At 39.9% G+C, this 13,306-nt stretch overlaps 1 protein-coding gene across 2 annotated transcripts in view; it reads right to left on the reverse strand.

The window, feature by feature from the left end:
- The window catches only part of LOC123600901 (prostate and testis expressed protein 13-like), a 70,213-nt gene extending 57,057 nt beyond the window's left edge, over positions 1-13,156 (reverse strand). For both annotated transcript variants that reach the window (XR_006713869.1, XM_045483390.1), the window contains exon 1: positions 13,044-13,156. The gene's annotated coding sequence lies outside the window, so the exon portion shown is untranslated. The remainder of the gene's footprint in view (positions 1-13,043) is intronic.
- Positions 13,157-13,306: the final 150 nt, after the last annotated feature.

A 13,306-nucleotide genomic window follows, 5' to 3' on the forward strand; every position in this document is an offset into this window, starting at 1 on the left:
AGAAAACAAGATCTTACACACGTGAATGTGGAGAAAACAATCAGACAGTAATCATTAACTTGTGTGTTGTAAGAAGCAAAGGGTCTTGGGGGCCAAGTGGGGTTTGTGATCAATGTACAATAGTATATCGGTATCAGATGAAAAGTAATTTCCTGCAGGTGATATAACAAGTTACTCGTGATCCCATTACATTATCTCACTAGCTAACCTTGGGTGCTTTCGCCCCGTGGTGGCAGCTTTCTGTCCTAAGCTTTTTTCTAACCCATTTATGTAAGTAGAACCTATTTCCCCACAATAAGTTATGCATATATAACACCTCGAGCAACCACTAAAGGAGCTATACAGAGAGTCACTCAAAAACGTTATAGATAAATTAAAATGGAGGTTTCAGTTCAAGCCAGTGATGTAGTAGGATCCTGCACTCAACCTCTTCCCACAGACATACAAAATCTATATATGGAGAAAGATCCTCTGAGAGAAACCCAAAACTAGCTAAGCAGCTCCTACATGTTGGATAAAAAAACAAAAAAAAAAAACATAACATAACATGAAGGGGAGGAGAAACTGAGACATGTCATAAATGTCCCCTTCTCCCACAACACACAGCAACTTATGATCAGGAGAGAACTCACAAACCCAAGTTTCTCCTTGAAGAGTGAAGGGTTTGAACCACACACCTGGTACCCCAACTTTAAAGACCTGCACCTGAAAGACAGTCCCCAAAACATCTGGTTCTGAAAACCAATAAGGCTTGTGTCCATGAGACCCACAAGGCTGTTTCAACTAAGAAACAGTTCTTAAAGGGCTTGTGCAGACTCACCCACTCCAGAGCCCAGTACAAAGGCAGCCAGTGGAAAAAGTACCAAGACTTTGGGTGAAAGAAGCTTATCTATTTATCTTAAAGCATCCGCCAGAGGGGAAAGCATCTAATTTAACACTCATCTACAGGCCTAATGAAACACTCTCCAAAAACAGAGGCCTACAGGCATCTTCTTTGTGCTCACCCTCTGCCTTGCTCCAGGCCACTGGTATCTCCTGGAAAGGAACTTATACTCTCCTCTGGTGCTCTGATATTTGTGCCTGCTGCCCACCTCTAGGTCGCCTGGTGGTCAGTGAGGCTTACACTTGTGGGTCCCACAGGATTATAGACAATGGAAAAAGACACCTTAACTACCTCCCAGGGCACAGCAGAGAGACAACAGACTGAGGTGCCCAGTCTTCCTATGAAAGAGACTTATTAGCTTGTGTTCATAGCTATGGCCTGAGGAACAGCTTATTAAACACACATATAGGAAGCAAGCAGCACAACTTAAAGGCAGCCTACAGAATGGGAGAAGGTATTTGCAAACAGCATATTGGATAAAGGGTTAGTATTCAAAATCTATAAAGAACTTATCAAACTCAACACCCAAAAAATGAACAACCTAGTTAAGAAATGGGCAGAAGACATGAACAGGTGGCTAACAGACACATCAAAAGATGCTCAGTATTACTCATCATCAGGGAGATATAAATCAAAACCGCAATGAGATACCACCTCACAACTGTCAGAATGACTAAAATGAACAACACAAGAAACAACAGATGTTGGCAAGGATGCAGAGAAAGGGGAACCCTCTTGAACTACTGGTGGGAATGCAAACTGTTGCAGCCACTCTGGAGAACAGTATAGAGGTTCTTCAAGAAACTAAAAATAGAGGGGTGCCTGGGTGGCTCAGTTGGTTAAGCGATCGACTTTGGCTCAGGTCATGATGTCACAGTTTGTGAGTTTGAGCCCCGTGTCGGGCTCTGTGCTGACAGCTCAGAGCCTGGAGCCTACTTCGGATTCTATGTCTCCCCCTCTCTCTGCCCCTCCCCTGCTCATGCTCTGTGTCTCTCTATCTCTCAATAATAAATAAACGTTAAAAAATTAAAAAAAAAAAAAAGAAACTAAAAATAGAACTACCCTAAAATCCAGCAATTGCACTATTAGGTATTTACCCAAAGGATACAAAAATACAGATTTGAAGGGGTACATGCACCCCTTCAAATAGTTATAGCAGCATTATAAACAATAGCCAAACTATAGAGAGAGCCCAAATGTCCACAGAATGATTAATGGGTAAAGAAGATGTGGTATACATATGCAATGGAATATTACTCGGCCATCAAAAAGAATGAAATCTTGCCATTTGAAATGACGTGGATGGAGGTAGAATGTATTATGCTAAGCAAAACAAGTCAATCAGAGAAAGACAAATACCATATATTTCACTCAATATGTGGAATTTAAGAAACAAAATAGATGAACTTGTGGGAGTGGGGAGAGAAGAGAGGGAAGCAAACCACAAGAAGATTCTGAATGATAGAGAAAAAACTATGGGTTGACAGAGGGAGGTGAGTGGAAGATGGGCTAGATGGGTACTAAGGAGGGAACTTGTTGTGATGAGCACTGGGTGTTTTATATAATCAAGTGTTTTGATGAATCACTGAATTCCACCCCTGAAACCAATATTGCACTGTATGTTAACTAAAGTTTAAATAAAAAATAAATAAAGTAAGTAAAATTAAAAAAATAAAATAAACACACATCTAAGGGCCAACTCTAATCCTCTCCAGAGACCTTGGGGGGAGGGCACTTTCTTCCTATTCTCCTTGTGCTGTACCGCAGATCATTGGTGTGCCCTGGAGGGGAGTTAGTACATACGACTGGTATCCCCTCCTGGGAACACCTCTAGTTGCCTCGCTCTGGTGGCCAGTGGCTCTTGTGTTCACGGTCCCATGGGAATGTAACAAATGAAGAGAAAAGACTGGGCAGCTACTAATCTCAAGGCACAGCACAGAGACAGTGACCAAAACACACGCTGGTTTCTCTGTGAAAGAGGCTTATTTGCTCCTCTTGGAGCTTTGGCCTGAGGGGTAAACTGCTGGTTTAACACACATCTCGAGGCCCACTTAGGTACCATCTAGGGATGAGGGCCAGTGGGTACCATCTTAGCACTATCTCTCTATCTCAGTCAGGGTTGCTGGTATTAATGAAAGAGGCCTATTGGATTATCTTCATAGCTGTGGCCTGAGGGGCAGGCTTCTAATTAAACTACATCTAGGGGCCAACTTCTCCAGGGACCAGGGAGGGTAGTGGCGTCATTTCTGTGCTCTCCCTCTGCCCTGCCCCAAGTTGTTTGCATCTCTAAGAAAGGTGCTTATGTACACATCTAACGCCCTGGCTGCCCAGAGGACACATCGTTTGATAGCCAAGTCTGATGGCCAGTGGGGCTTATGTTCATGGGTTCAGTGGTACAGTAGCAAAGAAAGAAACAACTCTTAACTGGCCATCAGCACAAAGGGAACAGACAGAAACTCTTATCTCCCAGTCTTCCTCTGAAAGAGGTATATTTGCATACTCTACAAGCTACTGCCTGAGGGTTTGGCTTTCATCAGCCTGACTCTAGGTGCTGACTGGGATCATCCCATTCAGGACACTGACGGTCCTAGCACACCCTCAACTACTCAGAGTCACTAGCGTTAAAACTGGCTGTTTTCACGATCACAAAGGTTTGAAAGGCAACCAAGAGATAGGGCAAGGTTGAATAATAAAGTTCATCTACTGCACAATGCCATTCCTTTAAGACTGGGAGAGGAGGCTATTTTATCTAATGTGTGTACATTAACACAATGAAAATGAAGAAATAGGGGAATATGTTCCAAATGAAAGAACAAGATAAAACATGAGAAAAAAATATTTTGAGAGAGTGTGTGCAAGCGAGTTGGGAGAGGCATAGGGAGAGGGAGAATCTTACGCAGCTTCCATGCCCACCATGGATCCTGACACAGGGGCTCGATCTCATGACTGTGAGACCACGACCTGAGTTGAAACCAAGAGTCAGATGCTCATTTAACTGAGCCACCCAGGCACCTCTAAGTTGGTAATATCAGGGGACTTTAATACTCTGTTTTCACCAAAGGATAGATCATCCAGACAGAAAATCAATAAGTAAACATTGGCCTTAAATGACACATTAGACCAGATGAACTTAAAAGACATATACAGAACATTTCATCCAAAAGCAGCAGAATGCATACCTTTCTTAAGCACACATGGCTTAAGCAAACACATTCTCCTGGACAGATCATAAATTAGGCCACGAAACAAGTCTTAATAAATTTAAAGAGAATGAAGTCATATCAGGCATCTTTTTCAATTACAATGGTTTGAAACTAGAAATCAATTACAAAAAGAAAACTGGAAAATTCATAAATATATAGAGATTAAACAACATGCTACTGAACAGCCAATGAGTCAAAGAAGAAATCAAATCATAAATCAAAAAATACCTCAAGCCAAATGAAAATGGAAATTCAACACACCAAAACTGAGGGGGGGCAAAAGCAGTTCTAAGAGGGAAGTTCACAGAGATGAACGTCTACCTTAAGAAACAAGAAAGACCTTAAATACACAACCTAACCTGACACCTCAAGGAACTAGAAAAAGAAGAACAAATGAAGTTCAAAAGTAACAGAAGGAAGGAAATAACAAGGATGAGAGTGGAAATAAGTAGAGACTTAAAAGGCAATAGAAAAGATCAATAAAACTAAGAGCTGCTTTTTGAAAAGAATAAGATAAAACAAACTTTCAGTTAGACTCACCAAGAATAAAGTGAGAGAAAATGCAAACAGATAAATAAAAATGGAATTCTAAAAATTATTCCTGTACTGTATATGAAGGCAGGAAAAACTAAAAGACATGAAAAACAAAAACAAAATTAATTAAATGACTGACTTAAAGTCCAAAATATCAATTATTATCCTACCTGTAAATGTTCTAAATACATCAAGACACAGATTGGCAGAGTGGATTAGCAAACATGATACAACTTTATGTTATCTATAAGAAACTCACTCTAAATATAATATTGAAAATAAAAGGATGAAAAAGATACAGCATACAAATAATCAAAAGACAGCAGGAGTTATTAACCATAGATAAAGTAGACTTTAGGGCAAAGAAAATTACCAGAGACAGAGAAGAACATTACATAAAAGGGCCAATCCATCAAGAAGGCAGAGCAATTCTAAATAAGCAAACATCCAACAACAGAGCTATAAAATATGTAAAGCAAAAACTGATAGAACTGAAGGAATAGACAAATCCACAATTATAGCTGGAGATGTCCACATTTTTCTCTCAACAATTGATAAGACAACTAGGCATAAATTTAGCAAGTACATGGGTGAACTCAGTACCATAATCAACCAAAGGATCTGACATTTGCTAAACCTTTTACCCAATAACAAAAGAATAAACACTGTTTTAGGTGCCCACAGAACATGTACCAACGTTTGCCACATCTGGGCCATAAACAAACTTAAATAAATTTAAAAGACTTAAACTCACACAATGTGCATCCTCCAACAACAATGGAATCAAACCAGAAATTCATAACAAAAAGATAATAAGAAAATCTACAAACACTTGAAAATTAAACAACATACTCTTAGGTACCCCATGGATCAAAGAGGAAGTTTCAAGGGAAAATTGTTTTAAATGCATTGAACTGAATAAAAATTAAAATATGTCAAAACTTGTAGAAAGGAGCTGACACAGTGCTCTTTTTATAGCTCCTTTTATAGCAAGAAATGCATACATCTGAACAGAGGAAAAGCCACATATCAATATTCTAAGCTCCCATCTCAAGAATCTAAGAAAACAAGAGCGAATTAAACCCTACACAGAATGAAGGAAATAATAAGAGGAGAAATCAACGAAAATGAAAACAGAAAAACAATTGAAAAAAATAAAAGAGCTGATTCTTTGAAAAGATCTAAAAAATTTAGAAACCTCTAGTAAGACTGACAAAATAGAGAAGAAATATTATTTTCAACATCAAGAATGAAGCATGGGATGTCACTACAGACCTTGATGACCTCAAAAAGATAATAAGGTAATACTATGAATGACTCTATATAAATAAATTTGACAACTTAGACAAAATGGACCAATTCCTCAAACATTACAGACTATTGCAATTTACCCAATACTGAATTATTTGATTAGTTCCATAACTATTTAAAATATTAAATTAATAATCAAAAAACTTTCCACAAAGGAAACCCATGGCCCAGATGACTCTACTGGTAAATTCTAGTGAAGTTGCAAATCTGCATGTAACTTTTGACTCCCCAAAACCTTAACTACTACTAATAGCCTCTGTTCACCAGAAGCCTTACTGATAAGATAGTTGGTTAATACATATTTTGAATGTTATATATATTATACACTGCAGTCTTATAATAAAGGTAGAAAACAGAAAATATTAAGAAAATCATAAGGAAAAAATATATTTACAGTACTATTATTATATTTATTTTAAAAAACTACATTATCAGTCAGCCTGCACAGTTTAAATCTGTGTTGTTCAAGGGTCAACTATACTATATAAGATCTATAATGCGGCAAGTTATTATTATTTGGTAGACACTGTGCTAATGTGCATTTTCTCATTTAGCTTTCACAACAACCCCATGAAAGTCAGATTATCATCTCCATTTTAAAAGTAAGAAAATCAAATCAAAGAGATGCCATATAACTTGCCTAAGTCACAAAACTAGGGAGTGGAGGAGTTAGATTTTGAGCCCAGATAATATGAGCTCAGAGAATACAGTCTTTTTTTTTTTTTTTTTTTTTTTTTAATTTTTTTTTTTTTAATTTTTTTTTTTTTCAACGTTTATTTATTTTTGGGACAGAGAGAGACAGAGCATGAACGGGGGAGGGGCAGAGAGAGAGGGAGACACAGAATCGGAAACAGGCTCCAGGCTCCGAGCCATCAGCCCAGAGCCCGACGCGGGGCTCGAACTCCGGGACTGCGAGATCGTGACCTGGCTGAAGTCGGACGCTTAACCGACTGCGCCACCCAGGCGCCCCGAGAATACAGTCTTAATTACTATGTCATATCCTTCCATATTATTAAATGTGTTACTGAAAGAATCTGAAAGTGAAATAATTAGGGCTGAACTAGGGATTAATAGTAAAAAGGAAATGGAAGTGAGAGGAGACTTTAAAAGGAAATAAATGCAAGAACTTAATAATTATAAGATATATAGTGAAGAAATGGGCAGAAAACATGAATAGACACTTCTCTAAAGAAGACATCCAGATGGCCAACAGGCACATGAAAAGATGCTCAACGTCGCTCCTTATCAGGGAAATACAAATCAAAACCACACTCAGATATCAGCTCACGCCAGTCAGAGTGGCCAAAATGAAAAAATCAGGAGACTACAGACGCTGCAGAGGATGTGGAGAAACGGGAACCCTCTTGCACTGTTGGTGGGAATGCAAATTGGTGCAGCCACTCTGGAAAACAGTGTGGAGGTTCCTCAAAAAATTAAAAATAGACCTACCCTATGACCCAGCAATAGCACTGCTAGGAATTTACCCAAGGGATACAGGAGTACTGATGCATAGGGGCACTTGTACCCCAATGTTTATAGCAGCACTCTCAACAATAGCCAAATTATGGAAAGACCCATCAACTGATGAATGTCCATTGTATATAAATGGACATTTACAATACATGGGTGAATGTCCATGTATATAAATTGTGGTTTATATACACAATGGAGTACTACGTGGCAATGAGAAAGAACGAAATATGGCCCTTTGTAGCAACGTGGATGGAACTGGAGAGTGTTATGCTAAGTGAAATAAGCCATACAGAGAAAGACAGACACCATATGTTTTCACTCTTATGTGGATCCTGAGAAACTTAACAGAAACCCATGGGGGAGGGGAAGGGAAAAAAAAAAAAAAAAGAGGTTAGAGGGGGAGAGAGCCAAAGCATAAGAGACTCTTAAAAACTGAGAACAAACTGAGGGTTGATGGGGGGTGGGAGGGAGGGGAGGGTGGGTGATGGGTATTGAGGAGAGCACCTTTTGGGATGAGCACTGGGTGTTGTATGGAAACCAATTTGACAATAAATTTCATATATTGAAAAAAATAATTATAAGATATATGGGGATAAGAAAGAGTAAAAAATGATCATTCCTTCAGTGATGAAAACCCGGGGAAATGAAAAGATCACTGAAAGGACTATGGATATCATAAGGGTGAATCCAGAGGGAAACAATAAATAGTATTTTAGATATGTTGTATTTGGGAAGACAAAAAAGGTATTCATGTAGAAATCTTAGTACACAGCAAAGATAAATTTTAGAAACCAGGGAAGAATAAGAATTGGAAATATTTTGAACTTATCTCACATAAAATGAGTTGTGGAAGCGATAAAACTATTTAGCTCTCCAAGGGGGAAAAAAGACCATACTCTGGAAACCAGCAACAGTTGAGAGGCAGAAGAGGAGAGGTGAGAGGAGAGCCAGGACAGGGTAACCTCAGAGAGTTCACCAGATGAGTTTCAAGAAGAGACTAGGCTGCTTTCTCTTTTCATTCTATACTCTTTCCTGGAAGATCTCATTCACACCCATTACTTAAACAACTATCCACCCACATGCAAATACTACAAGGCCATACTTTGCATCTGACCTCCACACTCAGATTTCCAACTGCCTAATTTTACCTCCACCTGGATGTCTCAAGGACATCTCAAAGTCACCATGCCCAAAATCTAACTCTGTCAAAATATGGTCTTCCAGAATTCTCCATCTCAGAAAGTGGCATCCAGCTGCAAAAACCAGAATCCTACAAATAATCCATGACCTATCTTCCATACATCAACCCCAGTCAATTCAAGGTCAAGTCATTATGAGTTTTATCCACTAAATAGCTATCTGTCCTCTCTCTTCTTGCCATTTCTGGCTGTTAGCATCCTCACCTAAGCCACCACCATCTTCTGCCTAAAATACTGTAACTGCTTCGCATTTGTACTTCACATAATCTTGCCCCCTCAGATGCATTCTCCTCAATGCATCCAAGACAAAATTTCAAATGCACATATGAATGTGTCACATAACACATCCCAATCTTCACTTTAGTGAGTTTCCATAGTTCTTAGGAAAAAATCAAATTCTTTGTCTTGGCCTACATGACCTACATAACCTGGCCCTTGCCTACCTCTTCCGTCTCACCTCTACCCTCTCTTTGCTGGTCTTCTTTCAATTTCTTGAATCTTCCAATCGTCCACCCCCAATAGGCCTTTGCATATGCTTTTCCTTCTGCCTAGAAATCTCCTTTTACCCCCATCTCGCCCTTCCACATTTTCCCTACTATCCTTTAGCTCTTTGTTCAGTGGCACTATGCCAAATCTCCCCATTATTAGATGTTCTTATGAGACCATTTGCCTCTCTTTAGCACTGGACAGAATTGTAATTTTACAATAATTTGTGATTGTTTGATAAATGTCATTTTCTCCTACCCAACTGGAAGCTTTATAAGGGCAAGGATCATGTCTTTTTATTCATCATCAAATCACTAAGACATGGCACAGTACCTAACATAGGTATTGTGAAACCAAGTAAAGGCTACCTCATTTAAAATGGAGCTGAGAGGGGCGCCTGGGTGGCGCAGTCGGTTAAGCGTCCGACTTCAGCCAGGTCACGATCTCGCGGTCCGGGAGTTCGAGCCCCGCATCGGGCTCTGGGCTGATGGCTCAGAGCCTGGAGCCTGTTTCCGATTCTGTGTCTCCCTCTCTCTCTGCCCCTCCCCCGTTCATGCTCTGTCTCTCTCTGTCCCAAAAATAAATAAAAACGTTGAAAAAAATAAAATAAAATAAAATGGAGCTGAGAGGTCAGAAAGGGGAGGTTTCATGCCCTACAGTTCATTGTCAATTATAGATTCCCCAATAAAAAATGATGTGCCTTGCATTTCCAAAAGGAAGAAGCCTATACTCGACTACCCCAGAAAGAAGAAGGAGGCTTTTTCCACTTGCCTGACAACAGCCCAACCAATGAGAGGCTGTCACAACTCAGCCAATGAAAACCCTAGAATACTTCAAATTCCCAGTTTACTCCAAAGTACTTTTTGCTTATAACAGCCCCTCCTAACTTCCTCCTTTCCTCTATAAAAGAATGCCTCTCCTTTGTTCTTTGTATTTGCCCATCATTTTGCTAAACCTTGCATGTCCCAGGTTACAGTCCCAGGTAACAATCCCCCTGCTATTCCCAAATAAACCAATTTTTGCTGGTAAAACAACTGACAGTTTTATTTTTAAGGTTAAGTGCTCAACAAATATTTGCTGAATAAATTATCAAACAGTCTCAAAAAAAAAAAAAAAAAAAAAAAAAAAGAGGAAGAGAGAGAGAATGGGAACCGAGCAAAACAACTAGAGATGACTGTTAAGAAGATCACTAGTTACATTTGAGAGTACACTTTGAATACACTGATGAGCATAGAATCCAGAATGCAGGGACTTAAGAAACAACTGAGCAATGAGAATAGAGAGGAGAAATTGGACAAGTAGGCTGATAGGAGGTGGTAGCAGGGTAGAGAGAGCTGTTTTCATTTTGCTTTGCTTTTCTTTTTTTAAATTTTTTTAAGTTTGTTTATTTATTTTGAAAGGGCAAGCAAGCACAAGCAGGGGAGGAACAGAGAGAGAGAGGGAAAGAGAGAGAATCCCAAGCAGACTCCACATCGTCAGCACAGAGCTAGATGCAGGGTTTGAACTCATGAATGGTGAGATCATGACCTGAGCCAAAATCAAGTCAGATGCGTAACCTGACTGAGCCACCAGGGCAACCCCTCATTTTGCTTTTCTTTATGCCATTGCTTTTCTCTGTATTTCCAAGACTAAAGAAGGAAGAATTGCAAATGTTAGAGGCAGGAGATAATAAGTCAGGTAAGAGAGGGCTACAGTTGAAGGAGTTTGAAAATGTCAACAAAGGGGTGAGGTGAGCAAACATATCATAAAGGAGGGATTACCTTAAGCATGACAATATAACCAACTGAAAGTAATATTTCAAGCACAGAAAAAGATGCTGATGGGTTAATAAACCGAAGTAGGGAAAGCATCTAAAAGAGACCTCTGTTATAAGTGAGAGGTAAGGAAACCATATTAAATTGCATAAATTAAATGTAATCAGCAAAATCCAGATTATGGGAAACTCCATAGGACCAACAATGTACTTCCTTCAACAAACTGCACAAGAAGAAAATGGAGGAGGAATTTATAAAAGAAATGTAAATGAAACAACCAGTCACAATGTGTGGACTTGATTGGATCCTGGTTCAAACAAACAAGGGGAAAAAAAAATGAGACAAGTAGAAAATCAAACACTGGTTATTTGATGCTATTAATGAAATATATTAAGATATTTTAGGTGTGATAATACTATTGCGGTTATGCTTTTTAAAAGTCTTTTGTAAAAATATATGTAATATTTATAGAGTTCAGATGCCTGATATTCTCTTCAAAACAATATAAGAGTAGGTACATGGATAGTGATATAGAATCAACAAGATTGGTCACGAGTTAATAATTATTGGAACTGGGCATTGAGTTCATGGGGCTTCATTACATACAATTTTTTTATGTGTTTGTAACTTTCCTTTAAAAAAATTTTTTTTTTAATTTTTTTTTTTTTCAACGTTTATTTATTTTTGGGACAGAGAGAGACAGAGCATGAACGGGGGAGGGGCAGAGAGAGAGGGAGACACAGAATTGGAAACAGGCTCCAGGCTCTGAGCCATCAGCCCAGAGCCTGACGCGGGGCTCGAACTCCCGGACCGCGAGATCGTGACCTGGCTGAAGTCGGACGCTCAACCGACTGCGCCACCCAGGCGCCCCAACCTTTAAAAAAATTTTTAAGGATACAATTTGGTTTTCAAGAATAGGATTTTCTTTTATATACTGTATTTTAGACGGCCTTAGTTGAGGTTTCTTGACCTGGGTGTAATGTATTTCAGAGAATCATGAAGATTATTAAATCAGATCTAGGCAAAGTTGGAGCATAGTGATCCACAAAAAAACAAGGACTGAGTTGAACACAAGATACCACTTGAAATATGACAGGAGATAGATCCTTTAAGTTGTTATCAATTAAAGGTTTTTAAAAATCAAACTTTAACATAAAGGATAACAAGAAAATAATTGGGGGCAGAGGTAAGGAACATGTTAAATGATCAAAGCGGTAGGTAAGAAAAATGACTCTACTCTTGTTTCTAAAATACATTGAGGAGATTTGATGTCAAAGAAAAGGTCATACAGGTGTAAGACAACCAAACTAGAACAAGGGATATTTGCCCATGAGGAAAGAAAAGAATGTGTGGCACTAAAGTGGTATTGACTGAGATTGAAATCTAGGGGGTAGGGTCATTCAAATCTTTACAACCTACTTTCTGCCATCTTGTTTAGTCCTTTTTCTTTCCCCCCAACAAATCCAAAGTGACTTAGAGCTTGTGCAAAGGACCCGAGACTAAGAGGGAAGAATAAGAGGCAATGTGAAGTGGATTAAATATGATCTTCTCTCTCTCATTGAATCCTGGATTTAAGAAATAATACAAATTTGTCATCCAGCGCCTATTTGTGCAAATTGGGATCCAGAACGCTCAGGACTTGGCAGGACAAATTGTTTAGTTATGTTGCAGGGCAATGACTAGAAAATGCTGAGTCGTGGGGACCTCTACTCATTTTCTTTTCTAGATCTCATCCTCAGCAATTCCCAAAGCGGGTACATACACAAACACACACACGTTTTTTTAAGGAGTATGGCTATGTCAAGGGAGCAGACGGGAGCACTCCGAAGGAAAACCCCAAGTGAGTGCCAATCCTAGCAAGAAGTCAGCATGGCTGGAGCACAAGTGCAGAGTAACATTGGTACGCACGGGAGACACAGCAACCCGTCAAATCAGAAGCCACGGAAAGGATTCAAAGAGCGTGCACAGAACCTGCGTATGTCAGACCCCAGGGGGGCTGTCTGAAAAAGCTGGAGGCTGGAGATGCTCCAGCTGAGCTCTGAGGACCTTCAGTTCCAACGCCACCCACCCCCCGGGGCCGCCCAAAATTGGGAAGGGCGGACATTCGTTCCACTGAGATGAACGGAACGTTAAGGCCGTCCCTCCCCAAACTCAGCTAACTTGCCGTTAACCGAGGTTAGAGAGTCCCCTCCTTCTCTACCCGTAGGCCTGAAGGCGCCGCAGACACAGTTCCGGGTTACGCGCCCGAGCAAGGGGAGGTTCGAACATTTCCGAATCCACGCCTCAAATCCCGGGCTTCCTCCCGCCAGTGGAGGAAGGCAAGAGAAAATGGGCACCAATCAGAATGTAGACATGGAAGACGTTCATGGTGAGAACCAATAGGAGAACTGGAGGGCGGGGCCGAGGATGCAGGTTCGCTTTTCTAGTTTAAACCGCGGCGGCCAGGCGTTAACTGTAGTTTAG

Source organism: Leopardus geoffroyi, chromosome D1 (genome assembly GCF_018350155.1).
Source record: "Leopardus geoffroyi isolate Oge1 chromosome D1, O.geoffroyi_Oge1_pat1.0, whole genome shotgun sequence".
NCBI lineage: Eukaryota > Metazoa > Chordata > Mammalia > Carnivora > Felidae > Leopardus > Leopardus geoffroyi.